The sequence below is a fragment of the Harmonia axyridis genome, chromosome 2 (assembly GCF_914767665.1).
Source record: "Harmonia axyridis chromosome 2, icHarAxyr1.1, whole genome shotgun sequence".
Lineage (NCBI taxonomy): Eukaryota > Metazoa > Arthropoda > Insecta > Coleoptera > Coccinellidae > Harmonia > Harmonia axyridis.
Window position 1 is genome coordinate 5,531,974 of NC_059502.1, and position 16,920 is coordinate 5,548,893.

A 16,920-nucleotide genomic window follows, 5' to 3' on the forward strand; every position below is an offset into this window, starting at 1 on the left:
TATACCGATCACCATTGACTGTAACGTTCTGGCCATCATCGTTTTTGAAGAAGTACGGACCAATGATTCCACCAGCCCATAAAGCGCACCAAACAGTCAGTTTTCTGGATGTAACGGTGTTTCGACATACACTTGAGGATAAGCTTCACTCCAAACGGCAGTTTTGTTTGTTGACGTAGCCATTCAACCAGAAGTGCTCTTCATCGCTAAACAAAATAAAATGGACGTAGTGCGCGATACGTATTCCGCACAGAACTATTATTTTCGAAATAAAATTGCACTATTTGCAAGCGTTGTTCAGGCGTGAGTCTATTCATGTTGAATTTCCAAACCAAACTGAGAATAAATCACTTGACAGCTGTTAAATCGATCGCCATCTTGAACAGTAATGCCAACTTAAAGTTATATACCTCGAAAAAAACACCCTTTACAAGGTGTCTCGATCAAATCAGTCGTTTTGAAATTATAAAGAGGAGAGCCCCAATTTTCTTCCTATTTACAACTTTGTTCAAAATGTGGGAATTTATTATTGATATTATTATTTATGGCTTTTGGTATTTTCAAATAAATAACACCCTGTATGTACTCTGAATTAACGTAATTCTTGATGATGTAGTGTATGCTTCAAGGCTTGTTTATCTCTTATAAGATAAGCAGATGCTCTAATCTGAAACGATACGATCATTTTCTAGCCTGCACCTTCTATCTAAAACAGAACGCTTCCTCTTGAGAAATCTCCAAGTCCTCAACTCTTGGCTCTAATTACAATAATATTTTATCACGATAAATTATTATCGGTTGAAGACACAACACTATCCTATTAAAACATAGTGCAATTCGAGACGCCTTAAATATATGAAATGTTCTCTTCATGGGATTTCTAGAATATCTATTGCAATGTTTCTCATAGAGTCACGAATCTTTCTCTTTTAAATTATATCATCGAGAGTGTAGAATTGCCAGTCGTGCTGTTTCCTGAATGTTAATTATTTTAATCAACTTCTTTCTCAATACTGTAATTTGAGAGTAATTCAACCAGAGGATATGGCACGAAGAGTGAGTGAACGAAGGCTGGTTAGACATATTAGATTTATGATAATTTTGCTTCCGAGTCTACTGAAGGCTATAGAAAAAATAGTTGATAGGCATTAAGTAGATGCCTACAGGATTTTGTAGATCGCTCTAAGGGCATCATCATCTCTTAATATCAGTGGTGCATACAAACTTTTTTGTCATATTACTAAATTACTGAAAGGTTTTCCAATAGGAGTAGGGATCCATCAATCCAAATAGCTTGACATTTTAACCAACTACTTGACTTCAAAATCAAGCTCGTGAAAAATTACATACTTGAGCTTGACTTGACTTGATTTTAGACATTTATTGCTTGACTTGATATCAAGCTACTTGATATTACTTGAGCTTGCTATGCACGCGTCGTTCGGCATATATTTTTGCAATCTTGTGCGCACTTAGACTAAATAAGGGGATTCATCGAGCGCCGAGAGACTGAAGCATTTACCAGTGTGACTTTATTAGTAGTTTTCTCACGTTTACATGAAATCTATTGGTAGATTTTGGTAGTTTCAGAAATATCTCTCTAAACTTGGCCAAAATGGCCAAGGATTTTTTATCAACGCCAGCATCTTCAGCTCCTGTTGAAAGACAATTTTCCAGAGCTGCTCCTATTTAAAAATCCCGCAATAGGTTAGGCGACAAATCTATAATATGCCTCATGTGTCTTAGATCCTGGATGCAAAATTATTAAATCAACCAAAGCCTGGAGGTTTGTCAATATTAAGATTGTTTTTTTATTATTTTTTATTTTGTTATGATTTATGTTTCCATTTCAAATTTTTATACAATGAGTTTAATAAATGAAAGTGTTTTTTGCAAGGTTCCTCTTCATTTCATAATTTTTTTTGTTGATGTGACACTACACAATAAAACAGCTGAAAATCAAGTAACTTGATATCGTTCAAGTACTTAATAAATAAAATCTTGACTTGACTTGAGATTGAAAAACTACTACTTGACCTTAGTTTGACTTGAAATCAAGTCAAGCTCAAGCCAACTAGCTTGAATATCAAGTCAAGCCGTGAATCCCTAAATATGAGATTTCATTTTGGACAGCTATCTTGGCCGCTGTGACTTTGAAGTTATCATCTTTTTACATTTGACATGTAAAAACTACGCCTTTACTAAAAATGGAACGATACACGTTTCAAAAATGTATTTTTGGAATTCACTACAAAATGGTGAAACACAGTTCTTCAATTATATGTATATGTTGTGCCGAATCTGAATCTGAGGTTTGCCACCAAAATACCATTTCTTGGCGGTTTTTTGCTTATAATTCGAAAAATCCCATAGATAAACAATAGGAAATAATAAATGGAAAAGCGATATTGAAAATGAGACCATTTAATGATGAAAAAAGTAGAACGATTGAATTTCTAAGGGTTCTCTCAAACATTGAAAGGCTTCTCAAAATCGGAACGAATTGCAGAAGTAGAATAATTCACTCTTGATATCGCGAATATCAAATATCAAACGCTGTTAGCGACGTTCATTGCACTGAAATTGCACAATATCAAACACGAACGTAGGGAACTACAATATTGACTTAATTGGGGCTCCAAGTTTATGAGGTTTCATTGCATGCTTCTTGGAAAATTCGTCGAACGTTTCGAATTAATAACTGGGATACGGTTGGGAATTTCCCAACGACCTGGTTCGTCTCGCTGATTTTCATCAAAAATGGAAAATTGTTGAATAATTCAATATCAAGATTGAAGGAGGGAAGTGTACATCCCTGGGGTAAATTAGGGTTGATTTGGGAACGTATTGATATGGGGTTTGGAATGTTGGAAAGGAATCCTTGGGATACACTTCGAATAGACTTGAGTAACGATCGCAATTTTATATTTTGAGGTTATTATGAATGGTGTTTCAATCATGATTAAAATCAAAGATCAAAAGGTAAGCTTCACGAATCAGTCCTCAAATTCGAAGTTTTGTCCTTAAAATGATCCGAGGAATTCGGATTTTTATTTGTATCTCCAATATCAGGCCAATTGAAAAGTCCCCGGTCTGATGCACAGGTGGCGGTGCTAATAATAAATACATGTGATTTTTAGTTAGTACCAACCTTCAACAGTTTGTGGGATATTGCGTTGTGAGTGTAGCAACTTTTGTCATTTGAAAAAAGACAGAAAAAAAAATTCGTGTGCTGATAAAATATTGCTTTTTGAAGGGAAAACATACAGTTGAATCGAAATCTTGGATTGATGAATAGTTTCCGGGATCTGCACCAGGAAAATCAACCATCATTGATAGGTATGCTAAGTTTAAACGAGGTGAAATGAGCACCGAAGACGGCGAACGCAGTGGACGCCACCGACGAAAGAACAAAAAAGTGTTCAAAATAATTTTGAATGACCGTAAAGTGTAGTTGATCGAGATAGCAGACATTGTGAAGATATTATCTGAACGTGTACATCATATTATTCACGAATATTTGTACATGAGAAAGATGTGTGCAAAATGGGTGCCGCGCGGGCGCACAATCGATAAAAAGCAACAACATGTTAATGATTCAGAGCAGTGTTTGAAGCTGTTTAAATGCAATAAACCTGAATTTTTGCGTCGATATGTGACAATGGATGAAACATGGCTCCATCATTTCTTTCCGGAGTCCAATTGACAGTCAGCTGAGTGGACTGCACACGATGAACCGAATCCAAAGCGAGGAAAAACACAACAGTCAGCTGGCAAGGTTATGGCATCAGTATTCTGGGATGTGCAATGTATAATATTCATTGATTACCTCGAAAAGGGCCAGACCATCAACAATAATTATTATATAGCGTTATTGGATCGTTTAAAGGATGAAATCGTTAAAAAACGGCCCCCTTTGAAGGAAAAAAGGTGCTGTTTCATCAAGACAATGCGCCGTGTCACAAATCAATGGAAACAATGGCAAAATTGCATGAATTGGGCTTCGAATTGCTTCTGCATCCACCGTATGCGACAGATCTGGCCCCCAGCGACTTTTTACTGTCCTCACTGTTCTCAGACCTTGAAAGAATGCTCGATGAAAAAAAATCAACGCCAATGAAGAAGTAATCGCCGAAACTGAGGCCTATTTTGAAGCGAAAGACAAATCGTACTACAAAAATGGTATCGAAAAGTTGGAAAATCGCTATAATCGCTGTATCGCTCTCGAAGGCAACTATGTTGAATAATAAAATCGAAATTTGCCAAAAAAGTATTTTACTATGGTAGACCGGGAACTTTTCAATTGGCCTGTTATTGTACATGAATTTCTCGTATTTGCTGTTTGTTCTGCATAAGTGCTAACATTTTCGCAGTTCGTTACTGGATAACTGTCATCTGATGCTGTATAAAAACACACTTAAAACGAACGATACATCCTGTATCGATCGATAAGCGGCAGATAGCTAGAGAAATAGATCGAATATGACTCATGAATTGACAAACGAGTCTTCCGACTCATTTAAACAAATATTTATTTATGAAGTTCTTGAATACGTCCCATCTGTGGAGATCAATAATTCATTTCAGTGGAATAGTGGAACGTTTTATTCCGGATACCGTTCGTCAGCACAGTTTTCCGATTTTCTAGAATTCCACGGGCCGGATACACCCGATAAATTGTCCTCGGCGACACTGTTATGGCCTCACGTTTTGCCATAAACGTTGCGATTGCCTTAGATGCCACCATTTTATGGCATATTACAAAATACTTGGCGGTCTCAAGATACGCTCAGCGGTATTTTTTGTATTTTGAAGGGGTATCTTCGTTGTTGGTTGTCTGGAATGGCATCTATTTCCAGGGAAATGCTCGGTTGTATGGCTATGGCCGATTTTCGATCGGAAAAGGTGCAGTTTTCTTTTATGGCAGACGACGGCCATATAGGAATCTATCGCGGAATTATAGGGCACTGCGAATTTTCTACAGGTTTCTTCTCTATCTACCGAAATATCTGTACATCAGGGTGGGCAAATTTCGATGTTTTAGCACTACAACTTTTAAACCAGAGGAGATAGACAAAATCTGATACCCTATTCTCGGTCTCTTTTTCTCAGAAACTAATAAGGAAAGTATTCATTTTTGGCCACCTTCTTTTGTTTTCGAGTTATAAGCGAAAATTGAAAAAATGACGATATCGAAAAACATTTATTTCTCCGCTAATACTGATGATAGAGCTCTGAAATTAAAACATTATACAGGCACTTTTTTACGTTGAATCCAGTGGCGTGCTCGTCTTTTCAAAAGGGTTTTTAATTACGAAGCTATGACCCTAAGTTATGTTTTTTTAAATGGGAACACTAGATTTCTGTGCCATTTTTTGAAAGCTTAATTTTTCCTGATTTCAAAAATATATAACATTGTAGGGTTTGCATCAAAATAAATAACAGAAAATGGTCAAAAACCTTTTTTTATCTAACCGTCCCAATATTTCTATGGTTTCAACTGTTGATGAACACAAAAAAATTGAGCTTTCTATAACAAGAGCAGTGTCCTTCCATCAATCTGATTATTTCTATGCTTTGCACTACAGAATTCGAATCTAGATATATTTCATAAAAATAGTTTCGAAAATATAAATTTAAATTAAAACAATTTATCGCCGTTTTTCCAATTTTCGATTATAACTCGAAAACAAAAGAAGATGGCCAAAAATGAAAAGTACCCTTGTTAGTTTCTCAGAAAAAGAGAACGAGAATGGGGTATCAGATTTTGTCTATCTCCTCTGGTTTAAAAGTTGTAGTGCTAAAACATCGAAATTTGCCCACCCTGTACTCAGGTCGAAGAGTTTTTTTTCGCAATTATAATGTTACGAGTTTCCGTAACAATGATGATATCGGACACTGAAACTTTTTTCGTATACAGGGTGGGACCGGTCGATGATGTCAAAGAACTTGTGAACTACGATGTTTTGACTGTAGAGTGTAGAATTCAACATTGTTGATACAAATGGACGGCCATAAATGATATACACAAATTTTGATGAAACTGTTTATTCTTCATGGCCAAAACGATCAAATTGTAGTAAAACATACGTTGATAAATTCAACATTACTGTAGAATCGGTGCTCATTGTCAAATAATAATAATTCACAAGTTCTATGACATTTCATGGATATCTGAATCAAATGTGTCCTCATATTGCCTTTGGAAATTAGGAAACCTTACAAAGTACCTATAGGATCATGTTACATCGTCTGAAAGGAAATTTAATTTTATTGCAATACCTCTTCTGATATGCATATCATTCGATTTGAAAAAAAGCTCTTTTTATCGTTTTAGTATGTCTCATTGAACCCTGTGATTTCGGACCACTCTGTATGATTAGGGACGTATTTCATTGCAACTAACTGATACACGTGATATTGGTAATCCATACCCAAAATTTCAGCTCTCTAGGATTTCAAGTGCCAATGTGATGAATGTTTAATTGAAGCTATATTTTGAACAAAAAAAGTAAATAAATCAACTACATAGTTAATACATAATAAATGGTTGCAAATGATTACAACCAATTTCAGACGACAATAATTATTACGAGATTAAGCAATTTGTTGAATGAATTTTGTGTACATTTACCTCGTGAGTTAAAAGAGATGGTGTCTGTGAATTCACCCCCTAATCTGGTGGCAGAAGGTGGTCAGGTGGATAGGTGAAAGAGATGATTAACCTTTTCTGCACCGGCTTCGTGGTTATCACTTAATTCGAGTATCACACAGTTCACTCGAAATTGCTTAATCAGTTTTTAACAGAAGAACAGGAATTGAAATACATAAAGATGATAGATGAATTTTTGAGTAAGCAATGACCTTTGATAACTTTTCGAATAGATGAGCACAGTTCGATACTTGAGAAAATTATTAATTAATGGCGATGTTTGTTTACTGACCGGGTTCATTCCGCGGCCGCAGGTGGCGCCAACAAGCAACAAATTTTCTCCAGGAGCTACATTCACGACGTAACACATAAATAATCAAGAAACAACAGCAAACCGGAAAAAGTAATTATATACAGGGTGTTTTCTTTGAAATATCGAAGTTGTAAGTACTTTTTGATATAATACATCGAATTTTCCTTTGATATTTCACAGTCACACGTATTTCCCATCTGTCAAATATCGTCTCATGAATGAATTTACTGGATTATATTCAGTACCGAATTGAATGATTGACAAAGGAAATGTTGCTTTGTTCCAGTCCTAAAGGAATATTCGGTGGAATTGAATTGTGGAAATCGATTTACTCGCTGTTTTCGAGCGGGTAATAATAATATCTGAACTTCGCAAGCAGTCATTTGTCAGCTGTGATTTATGCATGCCTGAAAATGGAACAGAGAATAGTCCCAGATGGAAACACAGAAATTGGAGTGATGGATCTTTCTGAAAATTGATACCGCAATTTTTTATGAAAGTTCTCAGAGAACCTGGAAATTGTTGGGTTTTTCTCTGAAATATGTACGCGTTTGTCTCTTTTTTTTAATGCTCATAAGACACGATCAGCTCCAACTCTTGGATATTTGAAATGAGGGAATTAGCCATGGCACACACTCTAGGTACTGTTCAAATTAGGTTTTCTCAACTGAACAACCTTTTCTAAAATTTGTATCTCGCTTTTTTTTATTGATTAGAGTTTGTATAAGACTTCCAGTAGTTGTATTTATATTTTAATTCTTTTGTTTCAGATTAATCACACAACTAAGCTGAAAGTGAGTATGCAATTATATTTTCTTCTCAAAAGATCTATGGTGAAGTAGGTTCTCGTACTCTTATATTTCTGATAAGAATATGATGTAATAATCTTGAATTGCATTAGCTATGTTTTTTAGTCAGTAAAATAGCTTGTTATAAAGGGTTTTCACATGAAAGGTCTTATTTTTATAATTTTTTTTAATGGCCTAGTTCTACTTCAAAAAATGGCAGCTTCAAAATGAAACTACTCATTGGAAAACCCTCTATACATGGGTCGTGCAAAAAAGATTTTATTCATCAAATAAGATATCATTTTACCGGGACTAACCTAGAAAGTAATATCAGAATTTGAAAGGTTTGTTAATATAGAACTTATCAATCGTTACAAATGAGCTAATGCAACGAGGATGAGATTAGATAATTTTAATATGATGTTACCGAAAATCTCAGTCTTAGTCATTTACGGAAAACCCAAATCAAATTCGAGACAAACAGATACTATTTATAAAGATAGCGATGAACTTGAGAACGACTCAAAACCTTGACATATAAGAATTCTTCACATAATTTGTTCATTCGATTGAGGTCAACTTATCATCAAACCTCGATATTCATTCATAGAATCGATCTCGAAGTATAGTCACGTGGTTCACTAGAATATCGTTCGTTACAACTGCTTATGAATAAATCAAGTTGTTATTAGGTATTCCCATTGTTGCTTTCGCTGCATTGTCGATTGTAATGAAGTAATGGGATAGATGTAAAGTTTAGTGAACTATCATTGTCTATCTGTTTTATGAGTGTAGAGGGGATAATAGTAGGCTTAACGTAATACCGATACTTAGGTATGAGTTTGTCAACACATCACTTTTATAATCGATAGAAAACTTAATTCACGTTCCTCTAAATATCCAGAAATAAGGTATCATTTGAAAAACACCTACACTGAGAGAAATCCATATTTTTTTATTAATAAAGCACTTATATGCAGGTTATCTATTCACAATTATTACAGCAGATTTATATTTGATATATTCATCAATATTTGAATTATGCATTCAAAAAAATTCATTAATAGAGAATTAAATATTTGTTTATAAGGTATTTGATAATATTTAATATATTTCGGTGATAAATAATTTATATGAACTTACGTTATCTCCACAAATAACATAAATTCAGTGTCAACAAATTTTCAACTATATAACGAACATTTGCTATTTATGAATAAACTCTCACTAGAATTCAATAATTTATTCACTCAGAATATAGGATTTATTAATAATTAACAGACTAACATAATTCTAGCGATCCAATCTGTGGAAAAGTTTAAGGACACATCCCTCAAAGAGAAGCGCATCCCCTTGAAGGATCTGTCCTTGAACTTTTCTTTTGATTTGAATTTCCTTTTTAAACATAAAATCTGTGTTACTATGGGCTTATTGAACGCCGCTTAGCACATCTGTACTGAATTTTGGGTTTAGATCGTTTATACCTGCTTAGTTATTAGTGATGTTCGCAGAACAGTGGTTTGAGTGAACAGATGCAATCAAGATGACTAGGGTTCAAACCCGGATACCCTCAATATGAACTCTACAAAATTACCTAATTTGGCAAACGGTTCTTTTCAGACCCTAACAATCGGATAATAGAAACAACCAAAATAATTATCTAAGAAATACGTTAACCATTACTGAATTGAAATATTATTTTTATTCAGCATGGATACATATTACATATAAATAAGGTTTATTAATTATTACTCAATGATATATTAACCTCAACTATATTTATTTCCTTCAAATGGATATTTTTTCAGCATTATTAATAAAAGTTATGCGTAAATAAATGGAGTGTAATAATAAATGATGATTATTGGTGGGATTTTAAATAAATTATTTATTTCCATGAAACTAATATTTGTTTGTCCATATATCCAATAAATGATTTATTAACTATAATGAATTTTCGATAATATCAAATAAACACTTCTCTCAGTGTACTTCGATTGAGGTCTTCAATTCTAACTAATTTTTGTGATCAGAAAATTACCAGATTTCTTCAAATATTTCAATCGAATTTAGAACACCCTTTACAAAAGCACTTCTTGTAATGAAAGCCAGCTCCCATAAATTTGATACCTATCTATCGTTATGAATAATGCCTGATTTAATGATCTGTAACTGACGAAATCATTCCTAATTATAATCATGATGATGCAGCTTCATATTATGAAGTCTGGCATCGCTTTACCAAAGAGATTATAGGGAGGAACAAAGCAAGTAGTTGTGCTTTGCATCTTCACATAAACATCTGGCTGTTTACAAGGACAACATTAATTGTTTGTTTACCAAAGACGACGTCAATTGGGTTTGAAGGTTAACCATGAAAACAAACGAAACGAGACCAATTTATGTTAGAAATTCTCGGTTCAGGGAGTCTGTGGTTTTGCAACCTCGAATTTGTTAGTTTGCTATAAACCATTGATATAAATATGGCTTTTTTTCGAAAATACACAAAAACCTAATTGTGGCTATTAGTAATCGTTTTAAATTTCGCCACATTTCGTAATTTTCTAAATCTGAGCCGGGAATGGTCTCAAACAATTTTTTACTGAAGATATCAATTCGATCGGAATAAAATAGGTACCTATTACATTCACAGGGAGACATCTGTTTTGGTATCGAGGTTTTTTGAGCTCAATTTGATGTCCTGAATTCAAATTACGTATTCATTTTTATCTAGGAGCTCAAATTTTTAAGATATACAATTTTAGAGAAATATAAGTTACATTATTTTAGCTCAAATCCGTAAGTGTAGTAAACAAAAGGAGATATTTATTTTAGTTATACAAAATACAATATCATGTCGTACTTACAAACAAACAAAACATTGAAGAAATCAAATAGTCACCCAACACTTCGAAAGCCTCTTTTGCGCGACATTCTTGTATGTTTTTCAAACAGTTCCTTTTTAAACACCAGCAGTAATCTGCCATCATGTGCATGTCCCATCTTCCTTGGTAGCGGTCCTCCATAACTTTAATATCTTGGTGAAATCTTTCACCTTGTTCCTCACTCATGTCTCATAAATTTTCTGGAAAACGGTCTAAGTGGCTGTGTAAATTGTGTTTTTCAATACTCATATTGCACCCTAAGGATTTGAAACTATTAAGCATCTTGTTAACCATTTCAACATAGTTTTGAGCTTTATGTTTGCCTAGAAAATTTTCTAGAGGGTATTTTTTTTAGAGCTATAGAACTTTAAATTGCAATAAAACAACGATGGATTATTCGGTTGACATGAATTTTATTTTCCGCAAGATAATCTTGTGGCATTACATTTTAAATATGATTTCTGGAATATGACCGCCACGGCTGGCTCGGATGTAGTCCAATCTGGGAGTCCAATTTTCGATGACTTTTTCCAACATTTGTGGCCGTATATCGGCAATAACACGGCGAATGTTGTCTTCCAAATGGTCAAGGGTTTGTGGCTTATCCGCATAGACCAATAACTTACATAGCCCCACAGAAAGTAGTCTAGCGGTGTTAAATCACAAGATCTTGGAGGCCAATTCACAGGTCCAAAACGTGAAATTAGGCGGTCACCAAACGTGTCAAAAATTGATTGTGGCACGAGCTGTGTGACATGTAGCGCCGTCTTGTTGAAACCACAGCTCCTGGACATCATGGTTGTTCAATTCAGGAATGAAAAAGTTAGTAATCATGGCTCTATACCGATCACCATTGACTGTAACGTTCTGGCCATCATCGTTTTTGAAGTACGCACCAATGATTCCACCAGTCCATAAAGCGCACCAAACAGTCAGTTTTTCTGGATGTAACGGTGTTTCGACATACACTTGAGGATTAGCTTCACTCCAAATGCGGTAGTTTTGTTTGTTGACGTAGTCATTCAACCAGAAGTGCGCTTTATCGCTAAACAAAATAAAATGGACTTAGTGCGCGATATGTATTCTGCACAGAACCATTATTGTCGAAATAAAATTGCACTTTTTGCAAGCGTTGTTCAGGCGTGAGTCTATTCATGATGAATTGCCAAACCAAACTGAGAATAAATCACTTGACAGCTGTTAAATCGGTCACCAGTTATGCCAATTTAAAGTTATATACCTCGAAAAAAAACACCGGTTACAACTGCAACAAATGATGTCCAAGCTTCTCGTTCAACTTGATTCATCCAATTTATGAATGCAGGATCCTCAATTAATTGTCTTATTTGTGGGCAGTCAATTATCCCTGCTTTGAGTTTTTCTGTGCTCAACTGATGCATTTTTACCCCTGTATATGCAAAACATGAATAGAAATGTCTACACAACTTGACATTCTCAACTGTCAAACCATAGGCCACAACCATCGACTTCTCATGCAAAAAGAAATTCAAGAAAGAGCATAAAATTGACCTCTGAACAACCATAGAGCTATAATAAAAGAAGTGGCGAAACCTGTAATCACAATAATGATGGTTTCAGATTTCACCCCTACAATAACAGCCCCTTATCGAAAATAAATGTCCTTGCAAGGACACACCGAGTGATTGAACTATAAGGGGCATCATTAACGCAGTTATTGTCCTCAACTACCCAAATTTTGGGTCGTTATCTTCGACGGTTATCTCTTTGAACATCGCAGGAAATATTAGATCAAGCCAGCGTCGTTTCATTGTTTGGGGGCTATTCAACTCTAGCAACTAAACTCAAGTGGTTTATCTCAGGCTAATATTCAATGTTTACTCCAATTTTAATGAGCCTCATCCTTGCTGATATCATAGTGTGCTTATGACACTGTACCTAATTCGTTTGGTTTCGGTGCATGATTTTTGTGTACGACAATGACCTGATTTAGTTGATAAAAAATTCAAGGATTTCAGGAATTTTTTTTTTCTTAATTTAATATAATCTCACCTCAGATTGGGTCTTATCTTGATATATTTGCAGGGATTGAAGAATTATTGTCCTAATTTTCCTAGAAGTTATCGAAATAACGAAAAATGTAGATATTTCAGCGCATCTTAGGTAATCTATGGAAAATACCCAGAGCATACGTACAGGGTGGACTAAGTTGGACACTTGATAAGTATGTATGTATGTCTAAACTAGATAGACGAAAACTTATGTCGGTGTCTGAGGTCCAATTTTCATGAGAAACTCATTGGCGAAAACCGTACGAAAAACTCCATAGTTACAGAGTGTTTTTCCGAAAATTATCTTTTCAAACAAACTTTTTAAGAAGAATTCAATGTTCAAGTTGATTGAATTTTCCAAAAACTGATATTTCATGAGATATCGCTATGATTTTTTTTTTCAAATGGGACATCCTGTATATTTCTTCATATTTCAATATTTTCTGGTGTTTTTTTTCGAGGTATATAACTTTAAGTTGGCATTAACTGAAGCCTCTGCGATTAATGTTTATGATAAAATAAACTACATTATTATTATTATTATTATTATTACTGTTCAAGATGGTGACCGATTTAACAGCTGTCGAGTGATTTATTCTCAGTTTGGTTTGGCAATTCATCATGAATAGACTCACGCCTAAACAACGCTTGCAAATAGTGCAATTTCATTTCGAAAATAATGGTTCTGTGCGGAATACGTATCGCGCACTACGTCCATTTTATTTTGTTAAGCGATGAAGCGCACTTCTGGTTGAGTGGCTACGTCAACAAACAAAACTGCCGCATTTGGAGTAAAGCTAATCCTTAAGTGTATGTCGAAACACTGTTACATCCAGAAAAACTGACTGTTTGGTGTGCTTTATGGGCTGGTGGAATCACTGGTCCGTACTTATTCAAAAACGATGATGGCCAGAACGTTACAGTCAATGGTGATCGGTATAGAACCATGATTACTAATTTTTTCATTCCTGAATTGAACAACCATGATCTCCAGGAGCTGTGGTTCCAACAAGACGGCGCAACATGTCACACAGCTCGTGCCTCAATCGATTTATTGAAAGACACGGTTGGTGACCGCCTAATTTCACGTTTTGGACCTGTGAATTGGCCTCCAAGATCTTATGATTTAACACTGCTAGACTACTTTCTGTGCGGCTATGTAAAGTCATTGGTCTATGCGTAAAAGCCACAAACCCTTGACCATTTGGAAGACGACATTCGCCGTGTTATTGCCGATATACGGCCACAAATGTTGGTAGGAAAAAGTCATCGAAAATTGGACGTCCAGATTGGACTACATCCGAGCCAGCCGTGGCGGTCATATACCAAAAGTCATATTTGAAATGTAATGCCACAAGATTATCTTGCGGATTAATAAATTTCATGTCAATCGAATAATCCATCGTTGTTTTATTGCAATTTAAAATTCTACAGCTCTAAAAAAAAAACCATTACATATTGAATTATCATTTTCATGTTCAAATTTTCTAATTTTTATGAGAATCCTTGTGTTCATAATAAATTGAAAATCTTCGTGGAAATCTTCGCTGTTTTCCTATTCGAATTTATCCGATGTAGTTCCTATTCAAAATCATCCACATTCCTGTTGAACCGACTTAGCTGTGGGCGAATATGAAAAACGAAACATTCAAACAACCTGACTCAAATCAAAGTTATTTTAATATGAGAGTATGCATGACACACAAACACAGTTTTCACTCACTAAAATTGTTATCTAGACTCCAATGAGAGAATCTCAAACCTGTTCCATCAAAGGAGGAAGTAGAATAAGTTAATAGCATTGCGTGTGGTCGCGAAATAAATAAGATCTTTGTTATTCCAGGTGCCTATATTAGTTCTTCAGAATTCGATAACACGTCTGAGGAAATTTGGTGATTTTCTATGATATGAATACTCATTAGTGCTAGTTATTGAAGAACATAAAAGAATTCTTACAGCTTTACAAGTTTTGTGATGTACAGTTAAGATAGATAGGAATTCTGACATGTGGTCAGTGTTAAGAATGCGTTTGATCTTTTGTTGGTTGAATGTAGGTTTGAAGACCTAGATGGATATAGAGGTTTTGTGTTTATAGTGTTTGTAAGCGTGATATTCTTCCCAAAAGCGTTGGGTTAGGTGACTTAACATCAGAGACTTATAAACATGGAAAAATATTAGGTGTACAACTTTGCATCTGCCGTTTTGTGGTTGTCGAAATAAATAGATCGTAGATGTCATACAATGAGCTTAGGTATTTGCAAACATAACGTCATCGAAATATTAGTCGATTTGTGTCTTCATCATAAAGTTCTCCATTGAACATGTCAGCTTACGAGCCAAATTCTCGTCATTTGCGGGAGGTTTTGATTTTCTGCTTTAATATGAAGAATTCTGCGGCTGAGGCTTATCGAATGCTTTCAAATCAATTCGGCTGATCAGAGATCGTCAGTTCTGGCAACGCTCACCGATTCTTCGTAGAGCTCACAGTTTTGAGGAAATTCGAACTCGAAATTTGATTGTCCATCCAAAATTCGTTATATCTCCTAAATTATTCATCACAGACCCCTCAAATAAAAACGTTTTTCGAACATCGGGTTCTGATCTGAAACATAGTGAGGTTTCAAAGGCGTAGCTTGAGTTCAGGAGAAGTTGCAGCCTCGGGAATAGTATCAATTTTTTTTCTCGAAAATTTCAGATTTTTACCTATAATTTCGGAAATAACGTACTAATCGCCAAACTGCAAGCATTTTCGTGATCTACATAGACGAATCAATCAATAAAATGGTACAATAGTCCCATAAAGGAACTTTTAATTCTTCATAGAGGAAATTTGAACTCCAAATTTGGGAAAAAATTGAACTCTCATAAAAGTATGAGCAGGTTTTCACAGTAAAGCCTAGAATTTCGGAAAAAAACACCGAAGACAAAGTTTTACGCCTATGTAGATTCAGTGTTTTGGTACGAGGCTAACTTTAACCTTAGGCTAGAGATGCATTCTCCTACACACATTAATTCGTGTACCAATTGAATGTTGCAACACACTTCAGAGTTACCAGGTTATGTGATTCCCATGTACCTGTAACGACAAAGTAGGCACTGGGAAAAAGTTCAGTATTGTTCTTGTTACGTAAGACAAAACGAGAAATTGGCATGGAATGAGTCCTGACGAAATTATCGTCTGTTAGGTTATGAAAATTCATAAGATTTCAACAACGTATTATTATTATATCTCTCGATGAAATTGTTTCAGGTGTAGACGAATACATTTTTTACGGTTGGTTAACGCTGAATTTAGGATGATGTACTTTATGGTGTTATGTAATTTTGTACGTTCGTGAAAGTTTCAAGAAATTTTTATGTGGTGTGAAATAATGACCGCACAATAGAATTCAAAATAAAAATGTTATATCTATTATTTGGACGAGCGAATTATTTTTCAATACAAAAAGTAGAATAGTTATTCATAATACGAGTTCAAAATTCAAAAACAAGCTACGAAGTGGCGAGTTTTTTAATGAACGAATGTTAGAATAAGCCCTCTGTGTCAGTATACGCTCTATTAGTGATGACGTCATACACCGCCATTTTAGTTCTCCTGTCAGTGTTCGGAACCCAAACAAACAAATTGTCATTCAACTTAGTACGTTGTCGTTGAAGAAATTGACTTATTTTGATAAATGAGATTATTTAAGGAACGATTTTACTATTAATTGATAAACAGAAGGCACGAGATTAATGCCAGTAAGTTCGAACTTGAAGTTCAACTAATAAACACGGCTTTTTTCAAAATCTGGGGAATGATACAGGATTCAAACTTACTGGTATTAACGTCGTTCCTCTTATTTATGGAAATAAGCCAATTCCTTCAACGACACCGTACTAATTTGAATGACAATTTATTTGTTTGGATTCCAAACACTGACATGAGAACCAAAAATGGCGGTGTGTGACGTCACACTTATAAAGCGTATTATACATGAAACTAAAGCTTTTCAGAAAGATGCATTATGCGAATGAATATGTCAGAATCGAAAACCAAAAATTATTTTCATAACAAAATGCTTCCTCTTCAATCTCTAGATTCCGAAGCTGAATCCAAATATTGGCTATTGCAACACCCATGATCAACAAGAAACATTAGGTTAGGGTCGTAAATCATACTCAGTTTCTTTTTATCTCGAATTTCAACAATGGAACTATTCAGGAATAATTGGGTTTACGAGGATCATAAAACTTTTTGCCTTCGTCCAAA

At 34.9% G+C, this 16,920-nt stretch overlaps 1 protein-coding gene across 4 annotated transcripts in view; it reads left to right on the forward strand.

Annotated features, from left to right (window-relative positions):
- Positions 1-16,920, forward strand: part of LOC123672504 (ADP-ribosylation factor-like protein 4A) — a 73,966-nt gene that overhangs the window by 31,181 nt on the left and 25,865 nt on the right. For 3 of the 4 annotated variants that reach the window (XM_045606612.1, XM_045606609.1, XM_045606608.1), the window contains one exon: positions 7,736-7,759. The exons of the other annotated variant lie outside the window; for it this stretch is intronic. The gene's annotated coding sequence lies outside the window, so the exon portion shown is untranslated. The remainder of the gene's footprint in view (positions 1-7,735; positions 7,760-16,920) is intronic. 4 annotated transcript variants of the gene reach the window in all.